At 48.9% G+C, this 27,266-nt stretch overlaps 1 protein-coding gene across 3 annotated transcripts in view; it reads left to right on the plus strand.

Annotated features, from left to right (window-relative positions):
• The first annotated feature begins 1,255 nt into the window (after positions 1-1,255).
• Positions 1,256-27,266, plus strand: part of SPMIP8 (sperm microtubule inner protein 8) — a 164,218-nt gene continuing 138,207 nt past the window's right edge. The window contains exon 1 of one of the 3 annotated variants that reach the window (XM_085636807.1): positions 1,256-1,386. The gene's annotated coding sequence lies outside the window, so the exon portion shown is untranslated. Of the gene's footprint in view, positions 1,387-1,452; positions 1,670-27,266 lie in introns of those variants that run through there. The other 2 variants (XM_085636806.1, XM_085636808.1) reach the window with 2 other exon arrangements.

The following is a 27,266-nucleotide window of genomic DNA, read 5'->3' on the forward strand; positions in this document are numbered from 1 at the left end:
TCATTTTTGAATACCTAAGCATTTTTTTTTTTAATTTGCATTCTAGGACTTGTAGTCCGAAATGTATAATTAATCCTCACAGCTACGAGTACCAGTATGCAAAGATCAAACATGAAATGTATAAGCTTGACAGCTCTGGTGCTCACCTAATCTATTCTCAATTGGGGTTCCACCTGCTTAGTATTTTCACCACACTGTTATTAACAAATACCGGGACGTTCAACAAAAGTTGGTCTTTTTTCCATTTTGGAATATAAACTTGAAGCAGCAAATACATGAATAAATCAATTGAAAAACAATTTAGAGCTATATAATTTATTCATAAATGATCAATAAAGCTAAGAAAACAGACATGAAATTTAAAAATGAGAATTTAGAGTATTGCTCACCAAACTGTTTTTAAGTACTGGGGTCTGAATCTTCCAGAATGTCAAAGCCAGAACTAAATGGCAAGTAGTTTTCGATTAGAAAGTGGCAAACTTATTCTTCATTGACAAGATATGTTCTCCGTTTGTTGTTTATTCCGTTCAGAATACAAGACCAGAAGTACCAGAATGCAAAAAGACCCTACGATTACTGACGTGTTTGTTGAACGTTCACCGCTCAATGGGGTCTATTGTCTCCTTGCCAGCCATTACACGACCTGACGGCTACCGCGCTCTTACGTTTTCTAGTTTCATGAATGTGTAGCTCATCAGGCCAGGTTTTCTTTGCATTCTTGGGACTTGCAGTCCTGGATTTTATACTGTGATAGACAGGACTACAAGTCCCAGAATGCAAGGTAAAAACCTGGACTAGCTCACCTCGTAGTAGACGTCAGCACTAGGTTAATCTGGATACTTTTGGTAGTTGTATTGAAATGATCAGGATTGACAGCTATAATCCTCACTATTGACCCGTTCCCGTTACTTTTAACTGGGTGAGAATTTCGATCCGAAATAGGCCAATGAGGGGGAGAGGATGTGGGCCGTCGGCTTAAATTGCCGATTTTGGTGCAGGAAACCAGGGTTCGAGCCTCGGGGTCGCGTCCACATCCTGTGATTCCGGGCAAATCACTTAATCTCCCCGTGCCTGAATGTGTAATGTAAATACGGTGCTCATGTACAGCGCTCCGATACCTTCGGGTCGAGTTCGCGCTACACCACAGCGTTATATAAAAGATGCAAAAAAAAGAAAAATGACAGTAGAATGTTACCCATTTGCGGCATTTCCCCCTTAAATTAAGTGCGCCTTGGGATTGATTTCCATTCACACTGTTGCTGTTATACTGTTCCGGTCACTTCAGGAGTTCTTTGTGGAGGACAACGCTAGAATGTAACCAGTGTAAACGACCCTCTGTGGGAGGAGCTGTCTCCAAGTTAAACGGTGTGACCAAACGCGCGTGAGGTAAGGAAAACGTGTCAGTGCAGCGTTTAGTGCTTCTGTTCCAGAACGACCCGCCCTCCCCCGTGAGGTAGACTGCAGTACGACGGAAGCGTCCGTCGGACACTTCGAGGGGGACTAAGCCCCCCCCCCCCTCCTCTAGCCCAAGTAGTAGTGTCCAGTATTTGAAACGCCTCCATGGCAACAGTTTCTACCGAGTGCGCTGCCATGGGAGCCGTACACATAAGGCGGGACTTAGGGCTGAATGGAAAAGGGGTCGCGTGTCAGAAGGTCCCCGGAGAAACAGGTAACTTGTATATTTTCTTCATTGTCTGCGAAAACAGAGAATGTGATATCCCCCTCTTTCCTTGTTGTCACGTTAGAAGCTTCACGTACAAGCAAGCGCGGGAAAACCGGTAATCATTTTGCAGCCCGTGCAGAACCTGTTGACGCGTTCTCTGCTCTGAACTGGGACGGGGATATGTACGACTTAAACTCCGTTACAAGTCTGCTGATGTGATGAACAATGCACTTTCCATACTGTCACTTTTCAGTGTGCAATACTGTTCCCGATGCAGTCTTTCCTGTAACGTGGTTTAGGGGAGCTGTGCTAAATCTGGCACCCCACAACTTTTGGGACTATTGCAGACCAGTGGTTTTTAACCTGTGGTCCGAGGTCCACTCAGGGGGTCAGCAACTGCATTACAGAATTAAATAATATTAACAATATTAAAGTACATAAAACGAAAGAAGCAACATTTCAAATCTGAAACCTTTTCTATATTTGAATGTAAATTAAACAAAATGTTTTGAATATGTGAGCATTTGTTTGGTTTATTTATTTGTGTGTATTGTTTTGAGACTCAAATCATAGAAATTACTTATTTATGACTCAGTAGGGGTCCCCAGATTCCTGTAATGATTTAGTAGCGACGTCCATAGTAGTCAAATGGTTAAGAACTAGTCTTGTAGACAGTTTAGATTTTGGACCCAGAATTGATTTTCTTTATATGTACTTTTCCTTTCCATTCAACTCTATTCTATAAAGGAAAAGTCTAACCATTTTCGGAGTCAGCATTTCCCTTTTTAGGTTCGCCTGCACAGTGCTTGCTCTGTGCTTGTGAAATCTCTTTTATTTAATATATCTTAAAAGGGGGGCTCTGTAGCATCGCGCTACTAATAATTACAGACACGGCTTGCTTCTTTAACTGGAGCTTTATTCCTTGCCTCCAACCTCAGCCTTGTCCCTACACTAACTGCCCTCTTCCTGTCCTGACTCCTCCTCTTCCCTTCCTCCCAGCTCGGTCCGCCCGCCACAACTACTAGACTGCTGACTTCATTACATCTCCCCTTTTCTTAATAAAATAAACAAACAACAGTGCTTCAGTCCATCTCTACAATGAGTCTCTTTGGTGGCTGAATATCACGACGTGGCCGCAATGACATGCCCCCAGTGTGCACACTTGGCACGGGCTCACTCTGCTGACCTCCGCCTTCTGTATCACCAAGGTCCGATTCTTCAAGTGCGGGCGTGCCAGTCGGATTCATCCCGGGTCCTTTCATGTCTCGCGGACACCTCTTGAAGTGGGAGACGTTCCTGGTGACTCTGCGTTGCTCAGATTCCGCCGTCAGCATAATGCCCTTCTGTTGGGTAACTAACAATGGCTCGTCCCGGAATCGGGAATCAGTCTTTATATGCTGCTCTTGTTTGATGAAGACATGATCTCCTTCATGCAAAGATGGAGACCTCGCTCTCCTCTTGGCATCGGCATACGATTTCATCCGGTCCTTGTTGTGCTTGTCAGTCACAGCCATTTCTTGATGGATGTGATTTGGTGATATCGCTTGCAAGGCACCTTCCCATGTCGGGATGCGATTTCTCATTGGCCGCCCTAGCATGAGGGTCGCAGGGCATTGTCCGGTGGTTGAGTGGGGGGTTGTCCTGTAAGCTCTGAGAACTAAAGTCAGAGCTGCCTGCAGTTCTTTCTTCTCAGCAGTAGCCTGCTGAAACGTCTTTTTGATCGTGGCCATAAATCTTTCGATGGTGCCATTTGCTTGGGGCCAGAGTGGTGTGACTTTTCTGTGCTTAAAGTCCATGTGTTTCGCAAAGGCACTGAATTTGTGTCCATTGAATGGGGGTCCATTGTCCGTTTTGATTACTCTGGGGACACCCCATATTGCAAATACTTCATCTAGCACCTTGAGAGTGCAGGAGGCGCTTGTAGACGATATTATTTGTGCGATGGGAAATCGTGAATATTCGTCAATTATGGCAACCACATATTTTCCAGACTGCAGCGGTCCATAAAAGTCCATGGCAATTTCTTGCCAAACTCCACTGGGTAGGGTGGTCATTTGTAGTGGTGCCGGTGGATTGCTTTTGCTGGTCAGCTGACAGGGGTGCAATCCTTTAGTGTAGACTCCACCATCTGGTCCAGAAAGGGGAACCAGACGCGTTCCCGTAGAGCTCGTTCCGTGGACACTACTCCTCTGTGGCCTTCATGGGCCAGATCGATAACCCCTTGCCGTAGTTGACTGGGGATGACAAGTCGTTGACCTCTTAGGATGACTCCATCAGTGGTGACCGACAGTTCACCGCAGACGTGCCGGAATGCTTGTATCTCCTTCCGGATTGTAGAGTCCGTGTCTTCTTCGAGCGGGTCATATCTCCATCTATTAGTTTGAATCCGTTTGAGTACTATTTGCAGGATAGTGTCTTGGGCGGTGACCTCCCGAATGACGTCCATGGGAATGGCAGGTGGCAATGCTTGGTCAGCCACAAAATGGATATATTCCTCAGCAATCGATGGTTTGGATTCTGAAGATGGCTGGGGGTGCCGGGACATGTAGTCGGCCGGGTTCTCCGCCTTCCCCGGTTTGTGAACAATAGTGAAAGTGTACTCCTGAAGCCGGAGACGACATCTCTCAATTCTCGGAGGCATCTTGGATTTAGGATTGCCGTAGATGGTGATCAGCGCCTGATGATCAATGATCAGGGTAAAGTGCTTGCCATATATAAAAACATGGAAGTGTTTGCACGCCCAGACTACAGCAAGACTTTCCTTTTCCGGCTGTGAGTACCTCTTCTCGGGATCAGACAGGCTGCGGCTGGCATAAGCAACGATCCGCCTCTGGTCAGAGTCATTGTCATATTGGGCCAAGATGGCCCCCAAACCAACAGGGCTGGCATCAACGGTGATCTCCGTCTTCCGTTGAGGATTGAAGTAAGAGAGACTGTCGGCCGACTCCACAGCGCGCTTGATGTCCTTGAATGCCCGCTCGCACTCCGAGGTCCAGTCAAACGGTTGACCAAGCTTGGTAAGGATCCGGAGGGGGTGACTGATGGTCGCATAGTCCCGGATGTAGCGGGCACAGTAGCTGGCCATTCCCAAGAAGGACCTCAAGTCGTTGACATCCTGCGGGCTCCTGGTATCATTCAAGGTCGCGACCTTGTCCGGGTCAGGCTTCATGCCCTCATCTGAGAAAATGTGACCAAAGAATTTTAAAGTGGCCTTGTGAAACTCACATTTCTCCTTGTTCAGCGTCAAATTCGCATCTAACAGGGCATGGCAAACGCGATCAAGAGCGATGTCGTGCTCACGAACATCCGACCCATAGACCAGGATGTCGTCGCTGTAGTTCAAGGTGTTGGGGATGTGCTGAATGATTTGACGGATAGCCTCCTGAAAAATTTCGGCGGCAGACTAGACGCCAAAGCTCAGCCGCTTGTACCTAAATAGTCCTAGGTGAGTCGCGAACGTGGTGATGTAACGAGATTTGATGTCTAACTCTAGCTGGTGATAACCTTTGTTGAGGTCTAGCTTCGAGAAGACCCTTGCACCATTCAGTGCAGCAATCATATCGCTTAGATGTGGTCCAGGGTGTCGCTCCCTTTCAATTGCGGTGTTGGGGAGGCGCATGTCAACACACAGTCTCACCTTGGTGGGAGTCCCTTTTTTCGGTACGATGACCACCGGCGACACCCGAGGGGTCCGGCCATCCGTGCGCTCGATGATGTCAGTGGATAGAAGTTCTTGAAGTTCATCCTCGACAGCACTTTGGAGATGATATGGAACACGTCGCGGGTGCTGCGCAACAGGTTTGATCTGTTCGTTAATGTGCAGCCGAATTTGACACCCTTTCAGCTTGCCTAAGCCTTGAAATAATTCGGGAAACTTGCTGACCCAGTCCTGAGTGTTGTTGACTTTGAATAAAATTTCCACCAGACGAAGGCGCTCAACCGTGGGGAGGCTAAGAAGGCAGTCGGCTTCAGGCCCTTTGATGACATGTATGACTGCCTGTATGGTGATGTCGCCATGGGTGAGTGTGGTGTGGAATTTGCCCAGGCAGGGGAGTGGTTTGTTGGCCATCCACGTGAAGACGCGGACCGGTGCAAACGTTAATGGGGGTTTCGGGACCATTTTCTCATGTTACGTAACCGGAATATAATTCAGCTAGGCTCCGCTGTCCATGAAAAATTTGGTGTCGTGGTTCCCCACTCTAATGTCTAGGCGGGGATATTTTTTCAGTTGATCAGGGTCCGCAATCATGTTCAAGTATTCGACAGTGTAGGTCGAGTCTCTGGAGGAAGACGACCTCGAGTCCCGAGATGGGGATCTGCGTTCCCAATGGGACCTGCGTGACTCCCGGCTGGAATGTGATGAGCCAGGGGACCGCATGAACTCTCCTTGAACAGCTTGTATGTGATGTTTCCGTGCGTCTGAGCGGGACGATCTCGTTGTTTCACCTCGCCTTTCTTTGTGATAGACCCCGCACATCGCTTCGAAGTGGTTGGATCGCCCACATTTCCTGCATCGCTGACCCATGGCCGGACAGGTGTCTATATGAGGATAGTCATATCCACACCGATAGCATCGTCTAGTCCTTTCTGGTTTGCGGTCCCTTCGCCCTTGTTCTCTTCTTCTATACTCCGGACGTCGTTGGCGAGATGACGTGCTAGATCTCCATTTGTTCTCCTGTGAATGCTTCCTTCTGCTACGAGGTTGTTCTTGAACGTGGTGTGCTTGCTCATGACTGGGGAAGTTCTACAGTTCTACAGTTTGCTGTGCTGTTACCTGGAAGGAGGATTCGCTGCTGCAGAAGGGAGGACCCAGTCAACACCTCGCGGAACCCGCTTCGCGGGTCCCGCATCGCCAAGGTCGCCAAGCCGAGTGTTGTTACCTGCAGGGTGTGTGCGCGAGTGACAGGGCTGCGAGCGCTGGGAACCGGGACTCACTCTCCCAGGAGCCCCGGCGATCCCGAGGCCAAGTCACCTGGCCCGCTCTCCCTGACCGCCCCGCCCTGCAAATCAGCTGAAAAGGAGCCCGCCCAAGCGGGAAACCGGGAAGTTCTACAGTTCTACAGTTTGCTGTGCTGTTACCTGGAAGGAGGATTCGCTGCTGCAGAAGGGAGGACCCAGTCAACACCTCGCGGAACCCGCTTCGCGGGTCCCGCATCGCCAAGGTCGCCAAGCCGAGTGTTGTTACCTGCAGGGTGTGTGCGCGAGTGACAGGGCTGCGAGCGCTGGGAACCGGGACTCACTCTCCCAGGAGCCCCGGCGATCCCGAGGCCAAGTCACCTGGCCCGCTCTCCCTGACCGCCCCGCCCTGCAAATCAGCTGAAAAGGAGCCCGCCCAAGCGGGAAACCGGGAAGTTCTACAGTTCTACAGTTTGCTGTGCTGTTACCTGGAAGGAGGATTCGCTGCTGCAGAAGGGAGGACCCAGTCAACACCTCGCGGAACCCGCTTCGCGGGTCCCGCATCGCCAAGGTCGCCAAGCCGAGTGTTGTTACCTGCAGGGTGTGTGCGCGAGTGACAGGGCTGCGAGCGCTGGGAACCGGGACTCACTCTCCCAGGAGCCCCGGCGATCCCGAGGCCAAGTCACCTGGCCCGCTCTCCCTGACCGCCCCGCCCTGCAAATCAGCTGAAAAGGAGCCCGCCCAAGCGGGAAACCGGGAAGTTCTACAGTTCTACAGTTTGCTGTGCTGTTACCTGGAAGGAGGATTCGCTGCTGCAGAAGGGAGGACCCAGTCAACACCTCGCGGAACCCGCTTCGCGGGTCCCGCATCGCCAAGGTCGCCAAGCCGAGTGTTGTTACCTGCAGGGTGTGTGCGCGAGTGACAGGGCTGCGAGCGCTGGGAACCGGGACTCACTCTCCCAGGAGCCCCGGCGATCCCGAGGCCAAGTCACCTGGCCCGCTCTCCCTGACCGCCCCGCCCTGCAAATCAGCTGAAAAGGAGCCCGCCCAAGCGGGAAACCGGGAAGTTCTACAGTTCTACAGTTTGCTGTGCTGTTACCTGGAAGGAGGATTCGCTGCTGCAGAAGGGAGGACCCAGTCAACACCTCGCGGAACCCGCTTCGCGGGTCCCGCATCGCCAAGGTCGCCAAGCCGAGTGTTGTTACCTGCAGGGTGTGTGCGCGAGTGACAGGGCTGCGAGCGCTGGGAACCGGGACTCACTCTCCCAGGAGCCCCGGCGATCCCGAGGCCAAGTCACCTGGCCCGCTCTCCCTGACCGCCCCGCCCTGCAAATCAGCTGAAAAGGAGCCCGCCCAAGCGGGAAACCGGGAAGTTCTACAGTTCTACAGTTTGCTGTGCTGTTACCTGGAAGGAGGATTCGCTGCTGCAGAAGGGAGGACCCAGTCAACACCTCGCGGAACCCGCTTCGCGGGTCCCGCATCGCCAAGGTCGCCAAGCCGAGTGTTGTTACCTGCAGGGTGTGTGCGCGAGTGACAGGGCTGCGAGCGCTGGGAACCGGGACTCACTCTCCCAGGAGCCCCGGCGATCCCGAGGCCAAGTCACCTGGCCCGCTCTCCCTGACCGCCCCGCCCTGCAAATCAGCTGAAAAGGAGCCCGCCCAAGCGGGAAACCGGGAAGTTCTACAGTTCTACAGTTTGCTGTGCTGTTACCTGGAAGGAGGATTCGCTGCTGCAGAAGGGAGGACCCAGTCAACACCTCGCGGAACCCGCTTCGCGGGTCCCGCATCGCCAAGGTCGCCAAGCCGAGTGTTGTTACCTGCAGGGTGTGTGCGCGAGTGACAGGGCTGCGAGCGCTGGGAACCGGGACTCACTCTCCCAGGAGCCCCGGCGATCCCGAGGCCAAGTCACCTGGCCCGCTCTCCCTGACCGCCCCGCCCCTCATGTTCCTCCTAACCAACGCCTACAAGAAGTGACGTGCCTCGCTGCGCGGGAGCGCGCGGGAGTGCCCGGGGCTAAGCCCGGGCAAAGGGCGGGCCCTCTGTGGCCCTCAGAGGCACGAGAAGGCGAGGCGAGGCCACCTCCCTAAGGTTCGCCGTCTGGGATTAGTAAGGTACAGAACTCTATTAACCCTCATTACCCCCAGGTCTTCTGCCATCTGCCTGTGGATCCTGACACATACCTTGGTCAATTGGCTCGGTCGTTTGTAAGAGGTAGGCATTATGGTAAGGAAAAAGCCCGCATCTGCTGCGACGGAGCCCCTCAACACAATGCTCTCATATGTGGTTCAAAAAGTCAATAAGATCAACAATGAGAGGAGGCAATCGCTAGGCTTGAGCCAATCGCCAGTTCTTCCGTTAGAAAGCCCGCCCGCAAGGGCATCTGCTCCAGAGTTACTGACCACACCGCCAGATCTTCCCCAGTCGAATAGCCTAGTTCATATCCCACAAGACTTGGCCAGCGATGCAGAAGATCCTCATGTTTTGGTTAACTCGTCGGCCAATAACGGCAATACCTCAGAGCATAATCACCAGTCATTTTCCATCGAGGAAGTACCGTCACCGGGGCAGCCCGTTCCACGGCCAGTGAGAACCTGTAGAAAATCTCACTCAAAGAGAGGGGGGAAACAACAAGGCAGGAGAAAGGCAGCTACTCCACCCCCAAGACGTGAAGGGCAACAAATTGACTTTGATGCCGATGCAGAATCCAGACGTATTGTTGATGATGAACTCTTTAATCGGATCCAAGATATGATTGATATAAAAATTAGGACAATCATCAAGCCCTTGATTGGTAAACTGGATAAATTAACTTCGGAGGTTAAGAAGGCGGGGGGTGCACAAAGTAATCTGGTGGTAGAGGTGGCCAATCTATCTGCTCTTGTCACAAAATTGGCATCGGGAGCCGTAGAGGCTCTACCAAATGAGAGTGTCCCACAGCCTACACTGCCAGAGGGGCCCTTAGCAGTAGCTTCAACTCTATTAACGGCTCCCAGTCAGGACCTAGCAGGCGGAGCCGCGCCGACATCATCATCAGGGGACATAATTGGGACAATACATGAGGATATATCAGCCCAATTTATTTTGGAAGCCTCCCCAGTTGTGCTAGTACTAGCAAATGTCCCAGTCTTAGCACAAAACAAAATAGAATCGAAACAGGACTTGAAGGATAAAGCTCTTCATTGGCTTACTACAAACATGACCATGGCCCCCCAAGGGATGGATAGTTTAGCAAGGGATATTGTTATGACCAGGAGGGTACCTTGGATTGGGTCCAATCCCAAAAAATTTAAGGGGGACTGTGTGATTATAAACTTTGCCAACACAGAGGTCCTCCCAAAAATTTTGAATAACATCTTCCCACCCCAAAGGCGAAGCGGCTCTATAGTCCCGCTCACCCTAAAATTCTTCTATAGTGAGGCTCAGCTCCCTACCTTTTCTAACCCTACTAGAGTTAGGAGAGCGAATAACGCCCCAAACTGGGAAGGCGGTTTTAGACATAGATTCCCCAACGAGCGCCCTGGGCCTATATTTAACTTTGAGCACGGAAGATCTAACCACGCGCATGAGTCAAATTTGTGGCCTCCCATGCCACCAGACCCTGCCGTTAATGGTTGGGGCCCGGGTTGGATGGGCCAAGATCCCATTGGGCGAATCAATAGGTTCGTACCATGGGCGAGAAACGATTACTTTCCGATACGCCCAAATACCCCTTTACCTATGTGGAACATCGCAGCTATGGGTCAAGGTCAGGCAGCTACCCCTTTTGATTGGGGGGGCGGATTGGGGAATAGGTATGCTCCCTTAGCGGATCTAAACAACTGCGATTGACTTAAACCTTGCAATGTCCGAGCAAGTGAGTCCATAACTAGACCCGAAATAAACCTTAGCCAGTGTTACACCAATGACGGTCTCCGCCTGCTTACATTTTATGAAACACCTGAGAGTTATGTCCCGTTGGACAACTCTGGGCTATCATACCAGGGGGAGGGTTGCATAGCGTCAACCCTGAACATCGTTCCAACACAGAACGCACCTGAGGTAGCTCAGAACAAGGCGGTCAGATCCTTAAGCTTAGCTGAGGGGTGTTTGTTGGGGGAAAAAGAGCTGAGGTTACCTACCAACGCCTGTAAAATTATAACATGGAACATAGCTGGCTCATCTGCAAAACGACAGGACAAAGCATGTGTGAGCTTTCTTTCTAAGCAACATATAATTGCCCTGCAAGAAACGTGGGACATATCGGCTAATTTCTGGTGGGATGGATTCACCTGCTTCTCTATCCCTGCAGTCCCTAGCCGCATGGGCAGAGCTAAAGGAGGTTTGGCCATTATGTTTTCTCTAGATCTGAAGGGCACCTATAGGCAGATAAATACAGATTCCGTAAACATCCTAATGGTTGAAAGGACGACTAGTAACAATTGCAGGACGATATATATTAATTTTTACAACTCTAGGAACAGCGAACACAGTGGGAGTAATGTCGCTAACCTAGATAATATCTTAAATAAAGTGTCTCAGAATATCTATTTAGTTTATGAGTTTATCCTATTAGGAGATTTTAATCATCTATGTAACCTGGGTTGTATGGGAAGAGGTGACAATGTAACTGAGGGGGGCGAGGAGGCCCCTCGGGGCCCCCACTTTGAACACTATACAGAGGGGCTTGAGTTAGAAGAATTATTAGCAAACCATGACCTTTATGAACCCGATAAGGGCGTTAGGGCGCCAACCTACATTGGCAGTCACCATGGCTCAGTGATAGACTACATCTTTGTTTCACAAGGTATTTTAAACCGGTCTATGGTCTATTGTACAGTCATAATACCCTACAGTGACCACAACCCTGTACTACTTGAAGTGGCCTGGGGTGGCCAGATGGGAGCACCGCCAAAAGCACTTAAACCAGCACACCCCCTGAAACCCTGCGACCAAGACAGACGACTGAAATGGGCCAAAGTGATCCCGGATAATTTCTATGAAATAAATTTTCCAAAAATAAAGGACAAAGTGGCCATCTGTCAAAAATCGGGGGCACAAGGTAAAGAAATTATAGAGGCTTTTGAGGAAATTTGTGGCCAGGTGGCTAAGGATCTTTTAGTCAAGCCAAAAAAAGGATTTTCTGGAACAAAACGTTGGTTTGATTCTGCTTGTTCAAAAGCGCACAGAGCATTGTTGACAGCGTTAAAAACCTCTCCCAGGGCTGGGGAGGATATTGTTAGATTAAGGAAACGCTACAAGGTTGCCATTAAGAACCGCAAAGAATCCCTTAAACGCGAAGCATGGGAAAATCTCCTCTCAGCTGCAGTACTGAAGGACAGTAAAAGATTCTGGGAGATCATTAGACAACCGTTATTTTCTGAAGACAATAATGCTCTTATGGACTGTGTGATCACCGACGACAAATGGCTAAACCACTTCAAAAATGTATATGAGGGTGGGTCCAAAGGAACTGCAGATGTTTCAGTACCTGCTATAGTGGCAGACCCGTTGGTCTTCAACCCCGAAGAAGTAGAAAAAGCCCTGATGGCTACAACAAGACATAAAGCTCCCGGCCCTGACGGTGTTCCCGCTGATTTTTTCATGTACTCTCCCAAATTGTGGTCGGCGGTATTGTCGAAAGTGTTTAACGCAGCCAACAACCATGTACCCAGTTCTTGGGCCACATCCACCATAGTCCCTATCTATAAAAATAAAGGCCAGCGAGATGATCCCGCCTCCTATAGGCCCATATCTCTTTTGGACTCAACGGTAAAAATATTAGGCAGAGTTCTTCTAGCCAGACTTAATGACAACGTTGAGAGCCGTGGAGGGTTGTCTGAACTACAATATGGATTCAGAGAAAAAAAGGGGACGATCGAACAATGTATAAACTTACATCTATTAATTTCTAAATATACAGTGGCAAAGGAGGGCTCCATGTTCCTTGCATTTATGGACCTCTCCTCTGCCTTTGATCTGGTGAATAGGTCGAAATTGTGGCAGTTATTGTTGGAGATGGGCATTGATGAGTCTTTGGTTGTGTTTATGGCTAAACTGCACCAGGAGCTTTTTGCAGCTGTCCGAGTCACAAATGATGGCAGACGTACCCCCCTGTTTAAATCCCTTAAGGGGGTGCGGCAAGGCTGTATTCTAGCCCCTGTATTATTCACCATCTACATCAACAGGCTGGGCAGTCACCTGCAGGGACAGGCAGCCGACGTTCCGCATGCAGGAGATGTCAAAATTCCAGCGCTCCTGTATGCGGACGATGCAGTGCTGATAGCCCGCACTGGGGTAGGCCTACAGCATCTCCTGGACGCTTTTGGTAGCTTCATGGAGACGCTGGACCTTAAGGTCAATGCCTCTAAATCACACACGATGGTCATGGGGCGTGAATGCAACAAAAAAAGACACAAAACATTTTTTTGCAGGGGAGTCCCTGTCACCAACGTGTCCACATTTCCATATTTGGGGGTAATATTTGACCAGAAAGGAACTTGGGGCCCTCAGATAAGAGCAAAAAGATTGGCGGTAATAAGATCCTCCTCAGCGGTTTTGGGCTTTGCTGGGAAGCTAGGGGCTAGGCCCATGCAAGCCCTTCTGAAAATCTACAAGAGCAAACCAGTGGCCATAGCGGCCTATGGTTCCCAACTGTGGGGTTACGTAAACCTGGATCCAATTCAGAGAGCAGAAAATAGATTCATTAGATCCTTGCTCTCAGTCCCGCAATCCACCCCAACGTATTCCATCCATAAGGAGGTGGGTCTGCCCTATCTGTCTGATACCCTGAGTCTTGCTCCGCTAACTTTGTGGCTGAAATTGTGGACAAATGATGACCTACCTCTGAACCACAAGATTTTGCACGATGTCTTATCCTTGGATAAATACACCAGTATCCCTTGGTTGGCATATGTAGCTAAAACCCTTGCAGATCTGGGTCGCCCAGATCTTTTTTCATCTCCGGAAAATATTAGGAGACAGGACATAGTAACCATCAAAGAGTTATTTAGGGATAGGCAGGAAGCACGGAGGGAGGATCTCGAAGTGTTGAAACCCGCAGTAAGGGCACATAACCTCCTGGTTTGTACACCCTCACTCGCCCCCTACTTGAACTTTGTCACATTCCCATATCACAGGTTTTTATTATCAAAGTTCCGATTTAATTTGATACATTTTTATCTAGGTTCATTTAAGACCTGGCAGAAGCCTGAGCAGGCCCCACCGTGCTGCTGCGACAATTTTTCGGTGCAGGATACTCTGCACTTTGTTATGTTTTGTAGTATATACCATGAGCAGAGAAAGAAATATTTGTTGCCTATTTTGAAAAAAGCTGGTTTTGTCCAAGTAAGACCAGCCCTGCTCTTTCTACAACTACTACCTAACATACATGTTACTTTTTGTATGGCAAACTTTCTGGTAGCCGCAATGCGGGCGAAACCTGTTAGCCATAGCTTACTTTAAAACTTCTCTTGTTGTTTGAGCATGTTTACGTGATAGATTTGTATAGAAATATTTTATCCATGTCTAAAATTTTTCTTCTGTTTGTTTATTAGGTTTTTTTGTGTGGGAAATGTAAATAGATGTATAGTAGGCGTTCTTTGTATGACTTGTAATAAGTCGAATAAAGATATTCTGACTGACTGACTGACTGACGTTGTGTCCTGTTTCAATGGTGGCGGCGTGTTCCTCCGCTTGGTTGTATATACGAGTCATTTCTTCAATCTCCTCCAATTCGTGGGGTTTCCTCAGTAGCCGTCTCCGGAGTGTTTCTGAGTGACAGCCGGTTATGATTTGTGATTTAATGGCAGCGTCGGGGGAGAAGGTTTCAAACTCAGTGTCTCGACAGCCGTCGTAACCGGGTGATGAATGCACTCATTGCTTCCTCCTTCCCTTGACGTGCTTGGTGGAATGCGTGGCGCTCATAATCCACGTTTCTTTTATGAAGAAACTTCTTATTCAGTGCCTCACGCACTTTGTTATAGGTTCCCGTATCTGCAGGCGAAAGATCCTTGATGATTTTGCTTACTTCCCGGCCGGCTAGGTTGCGGAGGGCTATTAACTTCTCTTTGTCTTCCGTCACTTTGGATCCCTCGATATAGTCCTCAAAATCTTCTAACCATTCTTGCCACTTGGGGCCCATACTCCCTCCTGTGGTCAGTCAGAGGTTCCGGAGCTCGCAGGTGTGATCCTCCCGCGACCAGGGGCTTCCGCTGTGGTGAGACGGGGGGAGTCACCATCGTATCGTTGGTTTCTTCTCACCCTTTTGTTGGTGCCTGTTTCTTTGTCTGTTCTCGCCAATGCTTGTTTATTTGTACTTGACAATGCTTGTTTACTTGCTCTTGACAATGCTTGTTTACTTCTTCTCGCCAATGCTTGTTTATTTGCACTTGACAATGCTTGTTTATTTGCACTTGACAATGCTTGTTTATTTGCACTTGACAATGCTTGTTTACTTCTTATCGCCAATGCTTGTTTGTTTGCACTTGACAATGTTTGTTTGCACTTGACAATGCTTGTTTGTTTGCACTTGACAATGCTTGTTTATTTGCTGGATGCCTGACTTCAAAATGGCCGCTCTGCAACAATCAAGGGGTCTGTCTTAAAGTGCCTGACTTCAAGATGGCCGCTGTCACTGCATGCACACGAGGCTTTCTCTCATGGCTCACTCGGTCCTCTTTCACTCTGGACTCACCGGCGGGCAGCTTCAGAGGGTAGCACACACCAGGACCTGCTTGCCCCCAACGGCGGCTACTACCAGGTGAGGTTGGGGTGGGCTCCCGCCTTATCCTGCAGCTTCCCGCGTTTTCCTCGCGCCACCGTGCCAATACTCACGCATCAGGCGTGAGGTCTTCCGATATCTACGGGCGCTCAGGCCCGGACTTCACGGCGCTCGCCAGTGGGTCTTCAGGGACGGCGTCCTCGACACTGGGGCACTTCTCTTTCCTTCTCGGGTGCGAGGCAGGGTCGGGGTGGGCTCCCGACATCTGCACTTCCCAGCCTCACTCGAGGCACACGCTTCTGGCGTGAGTCGCGCTTCGGCGCGATCGGCTCAAGTCTCTTCAAGCGAGTCAGCGCTTGTTCTCGCAGCCGCTCTCAGCTCCCTCGCGGTCTCTGGGGGTCTGTGATCAGTGGGGCTTGGACATCCCACCCTCGTCGCCAGTTGTAGCATCGCGCTACTAATAATCACAGACACGGCTTGCTTCTTTAACTGGGGCTTTATTCCTTGCCTCCAACCTCAGCCTTGTCCCTACACTAACTGCCCTCTTCCTGTCCTGACTCCTCCTCTTCCCTTCCTCCCAGCTTGGTCCGCCCGCCCCAACTACTAGACTGCTGACTTCATTACAGGCTCTTATCAGTTTCCAATTACTGTGTTCATTAACTTTTGTGTGGAACTTTTTTTTCTTAACTTCCCCTGGCTGCACACATTTACGATACTTCTACTAAAGCTGTTCACACTGTTTAAGTCCCATTCACGCTCAAGCTAAGATCTCTTCCCATGGAAAAGGCCGACTGTTTCTAATAGTTTTTTTTTTTTTAACAGAGTTTTATATAGCGCAAACTTGACCCGAAGTTATCGGGTATCAGAGCGCTTTACACAAGCACCAGTTGCGTTTACATGAGGACACATTCATTTTTGTTGGGCACAGGAAGATTAAGTGATTTGCCCAGAATCACAGGCTGTTGCGCGTCTTTGCAGTAACTCAAACACGGTTCCCCAGATTTGAGGTCGACCACCATAGCCGTTAGGCCAACTCCTCTCCACAGTTGCTAGGAGTATGCAGGAATGCTTAATTTTTATTACTTAGTTGTGTAAAGCAGAAGATTTAGCCTTGGAACGTTTTTGGTATTTCCTATTCATGCCTCAGTACCTTTCTTTGCACTTGGTTGGCATTATCGGATTCATTTTTTTCAACGTAATCTATTTGGGCATTATCTTCAAATTCTAAATGTTGTCATAAACATTGTACATTAAAAATAAAGTTGATATACATAAGCTATGCTATATTTTATTACTAAACAGGCAGTCACAATTGCAGCTACCTTGCAGACAACCGGATCATGATTTGAATGGTGCAGTAGGTGCAGTAGCACCAGGGTAAAAAGTTGTCATAACTCCACTAAACACCAAATATTGCTATATTTTTCCACAAAATAGGCAGTCACAAGTGCAGTTACCTTGCAGGCACTAGGGTAATGATTTAATTGGTGCAGTGACACCAGGGCCCAAAGCTCCCGGGCCCCATTAAACCCAAATTATTGCTAAATCTTAAACCAGACCGTGACAAGTACATTTATCTAGCAGGCAATAGGGTAATGATTTGAATGGTGCAGCAAGTGCAGTGGCTTCAGGGCCAAAAGCTCTAGGTACCCCACTAAACTCCAAATATTGGTATATTGTACTACTAAACAGGCAGGTACAAGTGCAGTTACCTTGCAGACAACAGGGTCATGATTTGAATGGTGCAGCAGTTGCAGTGGCACCAGACCCAAAAGTTGTCAGAACTCCTCTAAACACCTAATATTGCTATATTGTACTACTATACAGGCGGACACAATTGCAGGTATCTTGCAGTTAAACGGGTCTTGATTTGAATAGTGCAGCAGGTGCAGTGGCACCAGGGCCAAGAGTTCTAGAGACCCAGCTAAACGCATATTATTGCTAAATTCTACTACTAAAGAAGCAGTCACAAGTGCAGTGATCTAGCAGGAACTAGGGCCATGATTTCAATGGTGGTGCAGGTGCAGTGGAACTGTGGCCAAAAGTTGTCAGAACTCCTCTAAACACCAAATATTACAATAATTAACTACTAAATAGGCAGTCACAAGTGCTGTTACCTTGCAGGCACTAGGATCATGATTTCAATGGTGCAGCAGGTGCAGTGACACCAGGGACCAAAGCTCTAGGAACACCTCTAAACACCAAATATTGCAATATTTTATGACCAAACATGTAGTTACAAGTGCAGTTATCCTACAGGCAATAGGGTAAAGATTTGAATGGAACAGTAGGTTCAGTGGGACCGTGGCCACAAGTTGTAGTAACTCCTCTAAGCACCAAATATTACTATATTTTACTACTAAACAGGCAGTCACAAATGCTTTTATCTTGCAGGCACTAGGAGCATGATTTGAATGGTACAGCAGGTGCAATAGCACCGGGCCCAAACGTCTTCAGAACACCTCTAAACGCATAATATTGCTATTACATGAATTAATCCTATTATTTCCCCCTTTCATTTAATTTTTCAAAATGTTTCTATTACTTCCCACTACCACTAGTAACAGCTCAATATATTGCCTTTTTGTACATAAACAAGTCTTAACACTTTAAGAGACTTTCTGTAACTTATATTTTACAACTACTCAGCAAGCTACAACTTAAAACAAAAAACAGCCTATTGTTAATCACATCGGCGAAACCTCATGCCTTTACAAATGCTTGTTATTAAAACTTTTCATGATGCGTATATTTCAAGAGTAGGTAAGTACCGCCAGACCTGTCAAGTCTGTTAATTTATATACCAGTTACGATACTAGATGCTGTTAAAAGTCTCCAGGTTTGCCACTACACTCCTAGTAAAATGGCTATCCCATGCCTTTTTGTTAGGTTTGTTATTGTGAATGCCAGTTACCAATTCCCTTGAAGATATTAGAATAATGGGATCATGCATTCTTTTTGTAACTGTTAGATTTGTGAGTGAGGAATAAAAGCCCGATGACTTTAGTTTAGTTTCCTCCTCGCAATAATGCACCCTCTGATATTTTCACTGGCGGGACCTGTAAAACTGTTTTTTTGATCATGTATGTACTTGAAGGGTCTCTGTGTTTTCAGTACAAATATCACTGCAGTGCATCATTGTAAGCAGTATCCTTCATCCCACAGTTTTATCGTGGGGTCTACTTGACTGCTATAAATTTAACCACAAGTGTTCTCATTACAAACCTAAGTAAAGTTCCTATGACAAACATTTTGTTGATAAAGCTGGACACCAAGCAGACGAACATTTAATTAGTAAGGGCTTTTTCAACATTAAAAACATATAAAATCCCTTAAAAGCAGCAACAGAAAACAAGTTAAATTGACATCTTAAAGAACACAATTACATATTTTGTAATTTTCTACTGATCCGTCCATGTAAGCATGTATTCATAATCATTGCTGCAAATGAACGAAATAATGTGTAACACCCTCAACAAGTTCAAACTAGAAGTTTGCTTTGTGGGACCTATATTTTTGATTTTTACAGTTATAAATATAGGCTTTAAAGTCCCAGCAAGCAAAGTGATTTTGTAAGCTACACAGGTTTGCCTGAATATTAGTTGTGGGCCTTTGTGTGTTGCTTGCATACCTATGTGTGTGTTGCCTGAATGGTTAGGTGCGTTGGATTTGTATGCAAAAAACTTGTAACAGTTTTTGTTTGCTTGAATGTGTGTCCTTGTATGTTGGGCACTTCTGTTTGTATGCTTGATACAAAAGACAAACACATTGGCTTTGTGGCTTTGTCCATGTTTGTTTGAATCCTGTTGTTAATTTTGTCCCCACCAATCCTGCTAACCGGCAGCTCAGTGTGTTACTGTTTCTGTGAAAATGTATTTGTTTCTCCTGAATCTAAGCAACATTTCTCCCTCCACCTCAACACCCAATGACAAGTCTTATCTCATGACCCTCACCTGTTGGAGGCTCTGCTACAAAATGTAGATTTTTGACATGCAAGGTCAGAACAACTCACAGGAGTTGGTTTTGGTGTGGTGGGAGGTTTCGTTAGTGGGCGGTAAAACACTCTTGGTATGTAGTGAGAAATGTAGGTTGCATTTTGTTATTGTATGCCAAGGACTCAAAAGTTACCCTTCATTGGGTTCTTCCCCATTGACTTGCATTTTTGTTGAGGAAGTTTTTCAAGTGGGAGAACCCTGAAATGACAATTTTAGATTAAAAAATCATGACTCTTCTGCCCTAATTAGAGGTGTTGGCTTGTTGTGTCCTCTTAGTTCGTCAAAAAAACTCTAGAAAATAAAAAACACAGTGGACAGAAAGCTATTTAATCTGCTCATTTTAACTTGCATCACACCAGCCCTCATATCCTTAGACTGGCTAACAGTGCTTGGCCTTCACCTTCAAAGCAATATGCATAGCATATCAAAAATCCATGGAACCGGATCATGTTCCTACAATACAAGCTACTCACCAAAGAACAAACACAACTATTATGTTCCAGGCTGGCCGCTCTTTTGACTATCACTCTGTGCAGAAAGTTGCAAACTGGTGTACCTTCTTTTCCGTTCGGAGGGCAAAGCTCTGGCAGTCGATCCCTGCAAGAATAGGAGTTGTCAAATTTCTGAAATTCCAGAGAGCACTAAAAACTTGACTGGTGCTATCTACATGATAGCATGATACTGAGAGTAAAATAAAAACAATCAAAGGTAGGTATGTATGTACCTCTCGCTTTCTGCAGTGTCTCATGCAACATCTCCTGCTTATACTTTGAACACTGGGTTTGAAGAATATCTTTGAACCTCACACACCTCATCCAACATCTCTCATATAAAGGAGAACCTACATCGAACATCCTTTCAACTACAGACTCCAAAAAGATGCTTAGGAACCTGATGCAACCAGAGCACTTCATGGCCTCCACAGGGGTATGAAGTACTATACAAGTCATAGACTACAGTACGATGTATGCCTTTCCGCAGAGTGCCAGCTTAGAGCTAGCAGCCGATACTTGTACGATTAGTCAGATGTGATACATCGATAAAATTAAACATTCTCTCACCCATGGTGGTGAGGTTCTGAACTGCCAGTTATTTCATCCTTCTTCATCTGAATTGTTTTTAAGGTTGAGGCGGATTCCCTTTATACCTCCCGGTGTCCTCTTTAACAAAGTGAGAACACAGCTTGTAGGAAACTGGCTCTGTATATACTATACCAAAGTAAGGTATAGTGTGCACAGAGTCCAGTGGATCCCCAGAGGCTTTACAGAGGCTCAAGTAGATAAAACGATGATCTCTTTTGTTGTAGTGTGGGCGAGCAGTTAGGCTTATCAAAGGGCTGTGTTAAGCATTTGTTGTACACACTCAGGCAAGAAATGATTACACACACTCAATGACTTAATCCAAGACTGAGGGTTTGTAAAAATAATACTTTGTTATTTTTATTAATAGAAATAAACTTAGTTGCAGGTATGAAAAGTTTTCAAACTGGCAATACTTTTCAATGCAGTAAATGAAGATTAAGTGCAGGACTTCAGTCCAGCAAGATAAACACAGTTTTTAGAAATAGCAGTACTTTGCGGGTCAAGTAAAATACACACCTAGTGCAATGTTTGAACTGAGAAATGTAATTCTATGGGAGGAAAACAAGAATGCAATTTCACAGGTAAGTACTTTAATCACAAACCCAGTCTTGGGAGTTTGAGGTCAACGCAGGCCAAGGTTCAAGTGAGCAGCAAGACTGCACCACCAGCGGCACTGTGGCAGATGTCAAATTTGGAGGCGTGTGCCCAATGTTAACCAATTGAGATGGGGGATACTCGAAGTCGTGCCAATTACAGGTAAGTAAAGCTGAGTTGGAGGTCAACATCCAGGGGTTGAGACCAGTACTGGGGGGGCCACGAGGCAGCACCTAACCTACTCTGTCAGCGGTAAAGGGGAAGCCTGGCTCAGTGCCAACACAGCGTCGGGTGCTCAATAAAATCAACGGAGGATGACCGTTTTGAACAAAGGCTGCAGGCTCGGACTAGGAAGTTGGACGAAAGAAACTGGTGGCTGGCCAGGTAAGTTAGGATGTTGAGGGTCACCTGGGCACAGTCGCATGGGTTCCCCAAGGCCTGGGGGATGCGGGTGCAGGGGTGTCTTTGGATGTCAGAAAAGCTTTACAGGAGCCAGTTGTGGTCGGGGATCCTTCCTGTTGAGGCTGTAGGCATCGTTGTAGAGACCAGGAGGGGTCAACCAAGGGTGGACTCGGGCTCTGCATCACTGGGAAATATCGCTGGGACAGGTGGGCCACTTGGACTCAGGCCAGAGGCGTTGGGTGCAGTGGTGGATCCGAAGATGTGGTTACGCAGTTCCGCAGATCACAGAGGCCTTTCTTGGAGTTTCTTGTTGAATAGGGTGGCTGTTCTCTGGAGTTCTGGTCCTTCATGAAGGAAGCCGTCCTTCCGGATGTTTTTTGAAGGCTGCTGGCCTGCCGGGCGAGTCGTTGATTTTCGCCAGGATTTTCAAGGGCTGCAGACAGGCTGGTAGAGCTAGGGCCAAGTCAGTGGGTGTCTTCAGTCTTCTTCGGCTGCACGGCTCTTCTTTGTCCTTTTCCTTCGTAGGTCATCAGGAACTAAGAATTAATCTTCAGGGGTGCCCCTAAATACTCAATTTAGGGACGTTACAGGGGCTGAAAGGTAGTATAGCCAATGGGCTACTTATGTAACGCCCTGAACGTCTCAGGATCGTTTAACAGACACGATAATGAGAACGCAACCACTTGTGAAGGTTTAGTTATTTTAATGAAGGCAAAAATAATACAAGGAATAAACAAAGGTTATAGTCACTGGAATCCTCCAGGCTAAGTACGTTACCAGCCCACAGCACGGATGGTCCTAACCGTCCTCTGCATATACGCCGATCCCGGCGTATGCCAACAGAGGGCAGAAATGAAATGGCCGACAATGCCAATCGGTAGGCTGTGAGGGGCACAATGAGTGTTGGGGAGAATCGAGGAGTCAGGGAAACACCCAGCCGGGGTCTCTACCTGAAGGGAGCCGCCGCTCAACCTCTTCCTCAGACTGCACCGGGACGCGGAGTCACCTCCTGGTGATGCGTCACCGATACCCCAATCACAAGCAAGGAAGACTGAACCGAGAGCAGCCGCTCGATCGATCCTGTGGACTTCCGAGTCTGTAACGCGGCAAACACCTCCTGGTGTGCGTTACAGCTGGCAGTCCCTGTATCTCTGGTCGGGCTGGGAGTTACGACTCCAACCAGCAAAAGCGCCACTGCGCTTTGACTCAGCCGAGTCAAAAAGCGAAGCTCAATGGTTATCCGGTAGAGCTTCCGGGTCCTTCACAGGTGACGATGGGGCAAGACACGGCCCAGGGAGTAACGACTCGACCTACCTCCGTTCTTGCCTTACTGGAGCACCACTCCGGAACACTGCTCTTCACTAAGCAGGTACGTCGGTTGTAAACACAATATCCGACAGCGTTGTACCTCCCGGTTCCTCCCTTTATAGGGCGTTGTTTTCCTTGAGTTATGTAACAGCTCTCCTGTTTACATAAGGGCGTGTTTTCCTTGAGTTATGTAACAGCTCTCCTGTTTACATAACCTCTCAACCACTAAGCATCCTGGGAGATGTAGTCCGTTTTCGCTGGTTACCGTTTTCCTCCCCTCGCATGACAGGAATTCTTGACAGTACATCCTCCCTCTCAGCGGCTCCCCACGGGTCCAGCGCTGGCAGGAAAACGCCGATGGAACAAGGAGACCAAGCGCGGAGCATGAACCCCTTCAGCCGGTTCCCATGACTGCTCCTCCGGGCCATAGCCTTTCCACGCAACCAGGTACCACAGCTTCCCCCTGCGCCATTTGGACGCCCGTATGCCCGACACTTCATACTCCACCTCCGACTCCACGCATACCGGCCTAGGTGTCCCAGACGGCTTGGAGGGTGCTGGTTTGAGCAATGATACATGAAAGACAGGGTGTATCCGCAATGACTGGGGCAAGCACACCTTCACGTTCACGGGACCCATACACTTGGTAATTCGATAGGGGCCCATGTACTTGGGATGGAACACACTGTTCTTTCGAAACCTCATGTTTCTTGTGGATATCCAGACGTAGTCTCCAGTGCGGTACAGTGGCCCGGGCCTTCTCTTCCTGTCTGCCGCAGCCTTGTATCTTCTCTTGGCCTCTATTAGGACAGCCCTTGAGCGCATCAACGTGTCTTTTATGTGTGCCACCCTGTCCGCTGTGGCGGGAATCCTGTCCTCTCTGAACGGATGTAGAAATGGCAAGAACCTGGGATGTTGGCCATAGTTGCTATAGAACGGAGATGACTGTGTGGAGCTGTGAGTGGCGTTGTTATAGGCTATCTCTGCAACCCATAGCAAGTCGACCCATTCTTCCCTGCCCTGGTCCACAAAACATCGCAGATACTGTTTGAGCGTTTGGTTCAGGCGCTCGGTTTGGCCGTCCGTTTGAGGGTGGTAGCTGGTGGACAGGGCGGTCTTAACATGCAGCGCAGTGCACCAAGTCTTCCAGAATTGCGCAGTAAACTGCGACCCCCGGTCCGACACGATCACCCCAGGTAATCCATGCAGTCGTACCACATTCTTTAGGAGTAGTGACGCCAATTCCCCGGCCGTAGGGACTCTCTTGCAGGGGATGAAGTGCCCCATTTTCGTCAAGTAATCCACCACCACCAGTATTGCCGTCATCCCCTGGTCTACCGGTAGGCCCACCACGAAGTCCAGTGATATGCTATCCCATGGTCTATCCGGGGTCGGAAGTGGATGTAAGAGCCCTTGGGTTCGGCCATGGTCGGCCTTCATGGTAGCACACGTAGGACACTCCTGTCCCCACCTCCTGACATCCACTCTCATGGTTGGCCACCAGAAATGCCGTCCCATGCTAGCCACCGTTTTTTCAAAGCCCAAATGACCTGCGCATGGAGAGTCATGGCACCAGATGAATGCTTGTTTCCTTAGCCTAGGCGTGGGTATCAATAGGCACCTGCCCTTCAGGGGTATCCCGTCCTTCAGCTGCCATTCTCTGTGACTGAGGAGCCACCTCCGCCATGCGAATGACCTGATCCCTCTCTTTATTCCCCTCAGGAAAGTATCCGGTTGGATAACCCCCAATACCATCCTCGGGGAAATGATGGAATGCTCGGTCGCAGGCAATGGTTCCTTAACTGCAGATTGACGGGACAGGGCGTCCGCCTTCCGGTTTTCCGTCCCCGGCCGATATGTGATGCGGAAGTTGAACCCCGCAAAGAAGATCATCCACCGCAGCTGTCTGGGAGAAAGGTGTCTTGTGGCCGTCATGAACTGTAGGTTCCGATGGTCCGTGTACACCGATACCACATGTCTTGCCCCCATCAACCAATGCCTCCATTCGGTGAAGGCGTCCTTGATTGCGAGAAGCTCCTTCTACGCAATATGGTAGTTGCGTTCGGCGTCGTTGAGTTTGCGGGACATGTACGCAACGGGATGAAGCACCCCTGTGTCGTGGTTGCGTTGGGACAAGATAGCCCCCAGCGCCACATCCGATGCGTCCGCTTCCACTACGTAGGGGAGATCCGGATCGGGGTGAGCCAACACCGGTGCCTTACCAAAGGCGCTTTTCAGGGCCTCAAAGGCTTTGTTCGCTTCAGGGGACCAGACAAACTCCTTGGACTTCCTCAGTAGCTGTGTGATTGGGGCCACCAATCCTGAAAATCCTTCTATAAACCGCCTGTAAAAGTTGGCGAAGCCAATGAAACTTTGGACGTCCTTCACGCTTTGGGGCACCGGCCATTCTTTCACCGCCTTGATCTTTCGTTCTGCCATCTCCTGTCCCTCTGGACTCAGCATCACTCCGAGGAATTCCACGGATGTGACGTGGAAGTCACACTTGCTGAGTTTACAAAACAGCATGTTTTCCCTCAGCTTTTGGAGCACGGCTTGGACGTGGTGTACGTGCTCCTCCACACTGGACGAATAGATGAGGATGTCGTCGATATATACGACCACGTAGATATCCAACTCCTCTCTGAATACCTCATTCAAAAAGTACTGAAAGGCTGCCGGGGCGTTGCACAGACCGAACGGCATGACGAGGTACTCAAAAAGGCCGAACCTGGTCTTAAAGGCGGTCTTCCACTCGTCTCCGTCCCTCATGCGCACCAGATGGTATGCCCCTTTCAAATCCAACTTGGTGTAGATACGAGCTTTCTTGACCTGTTCCAGGAGTACACTGATGAGAGGCAAGGGGTACCGATTCTTTACGGTTATCGCATTCAATGCCCTAAAGTCCACACAGGCTCTCGGCTCCCCATTAGCCTTCGGGATGAAGAAGAGTGGCGAGGCGGCCGGAGACTTGGACGGGCGGATGAATCCTAGCTTGAGGAGTTTATCCAGGTACCCCCGGAGATGCACGTTTTCAGGCTCCGTCAGGGCATACAGCCTGCCGCTGGGAACGCTGGCCCCTGGCACCAGGTCGATCTGGCAGTCAAACTGTCTATGTGGTGGTAGCACTTCCGCCTTCACCTCATCAAATACATCCTCAAAACTGTGATAAGCCTGGGGGAGAGCCACATCTTTTTCTGCCGCTGTAGCCACCGTCTGACTCCCGCTCTCATCTGCGTCAAGGGATTCCGTTCCTATTCCACAATGCAGGATGCAATACGGTGACGTCAGTTCGATGCGATGTGTTGGCCAATCCACAGAGGGGTTGTGTTTCTGTAGCCACGGCAATCCCAATATGACGCCATATTGGAGCGCTCGGATGATGTTAAAATCGATTTGTTCCAAATGGTTCCTCCCACATCTCATCGGAAGGACCCCCGTGTGCTGCCCGATGGGCCCCGTCACCAATCGCCTTCCGTCTACAGCATAGACGTCTTTGGGTACAGCTTTGGGAAGAAGCACTAGCCCTAGCCTGCATGCCTCGTTGTGGTCCATAAACATGCCAGTGGCCCCTGAATCCACCATGGCCACAACGGGTATCCACTGGTCATGCACTCCCACGTGCACCGTGAGAAACAGGTGTCGTTGTCCCTTAGTGACCGAGTTGGAAAGTGAAGGGATGGATGAGTGACTCCGAGATGCCCCTTCTTTGGTCTGGGAGTCCTCTAGTTTTCCGCCGGTACGTCCACCACGGCTGTTACCGACCGGTTGGCCCGATAACGTGACGTCTTCGGTTTGGCAGGGCATTCACGTACGTAGTGGCCTTTTTTGCCACAATATAGGCACAATCCTTGTTTACGGCGTGACTCTTTCTCCGTGGCTGTGAGGCTCGCTCGTATTGCGCCGATGTCCATGGGTTCTCCCTTGGATGCGGTGGAAGTTTCAGGACTTCCCACTGTCACATAGGATGGAAGGGATTTTCCTTTTCTCCCATGATCCCCCTTTCTTTCACTTAGCCTATGTTCCAGCCGTAATACCAGGTTGATAAGGCCCTCACATGTCTTGGGTTGTGGGTCAATATGAGCCACGGCGTCCTTGAGCTCATCGCACAGCCCGTGATGGAAGAGCGCCGTCTGTTTAGCAACAGGCCACTTGGTTTCCGCAACCAGCCTTCGGAACGCGTTGAGATACTGCACCAGGTCGTTGGATCCCTGTCTCAACTCAAGCATTTCACGGTCCGCCGTGTACGAGTCAGCCCTTCTGTCGAAGACCTTCAGGAATTCCTCGCGAAAAGCACCCCAATCACATAAGATGGGGTCGTCCCTGCTCACCAGAGGTACGGCCCATTGTGCCGCGTTTCCAGCCAAATAGGATATAAGGAAAGCCACACGAGCCTGACTCGTGGGGAACGCCCTTGGTTTGCACGATAGATGTAGCGCCACTTGTGTGAGGAATACCTGCACTGTGTTAGGATCCCCACTGTACCTCTCTGGTGTTGCCAAGGGGACGGCTACCGGCATTTCCACTACTACCGCAGGGGTCTGGTTCGTGAGGGAGGTGCTGGGCGTGAGCGGGTCCAATTGGATAGCATCCAGTCTGGCTTTTACATCGGCTGTTTCTTGCCTGGAGGCAGC

The sequence above is a fragment of the Triturus cristatus genome, chromosome 12 (genome assembly GCF_964204655.1).
Source record: "Triturus cristatus chromosome 12, aTriCri1.1, whole genome shotgun sequence".
Taxonomy (NCBI): domain Eukaryota; kingdom Metazoa; phylum Chordata; class Amphibia; order Caudata; family Salamandridae; genus Triturus; species Triturus cristatus.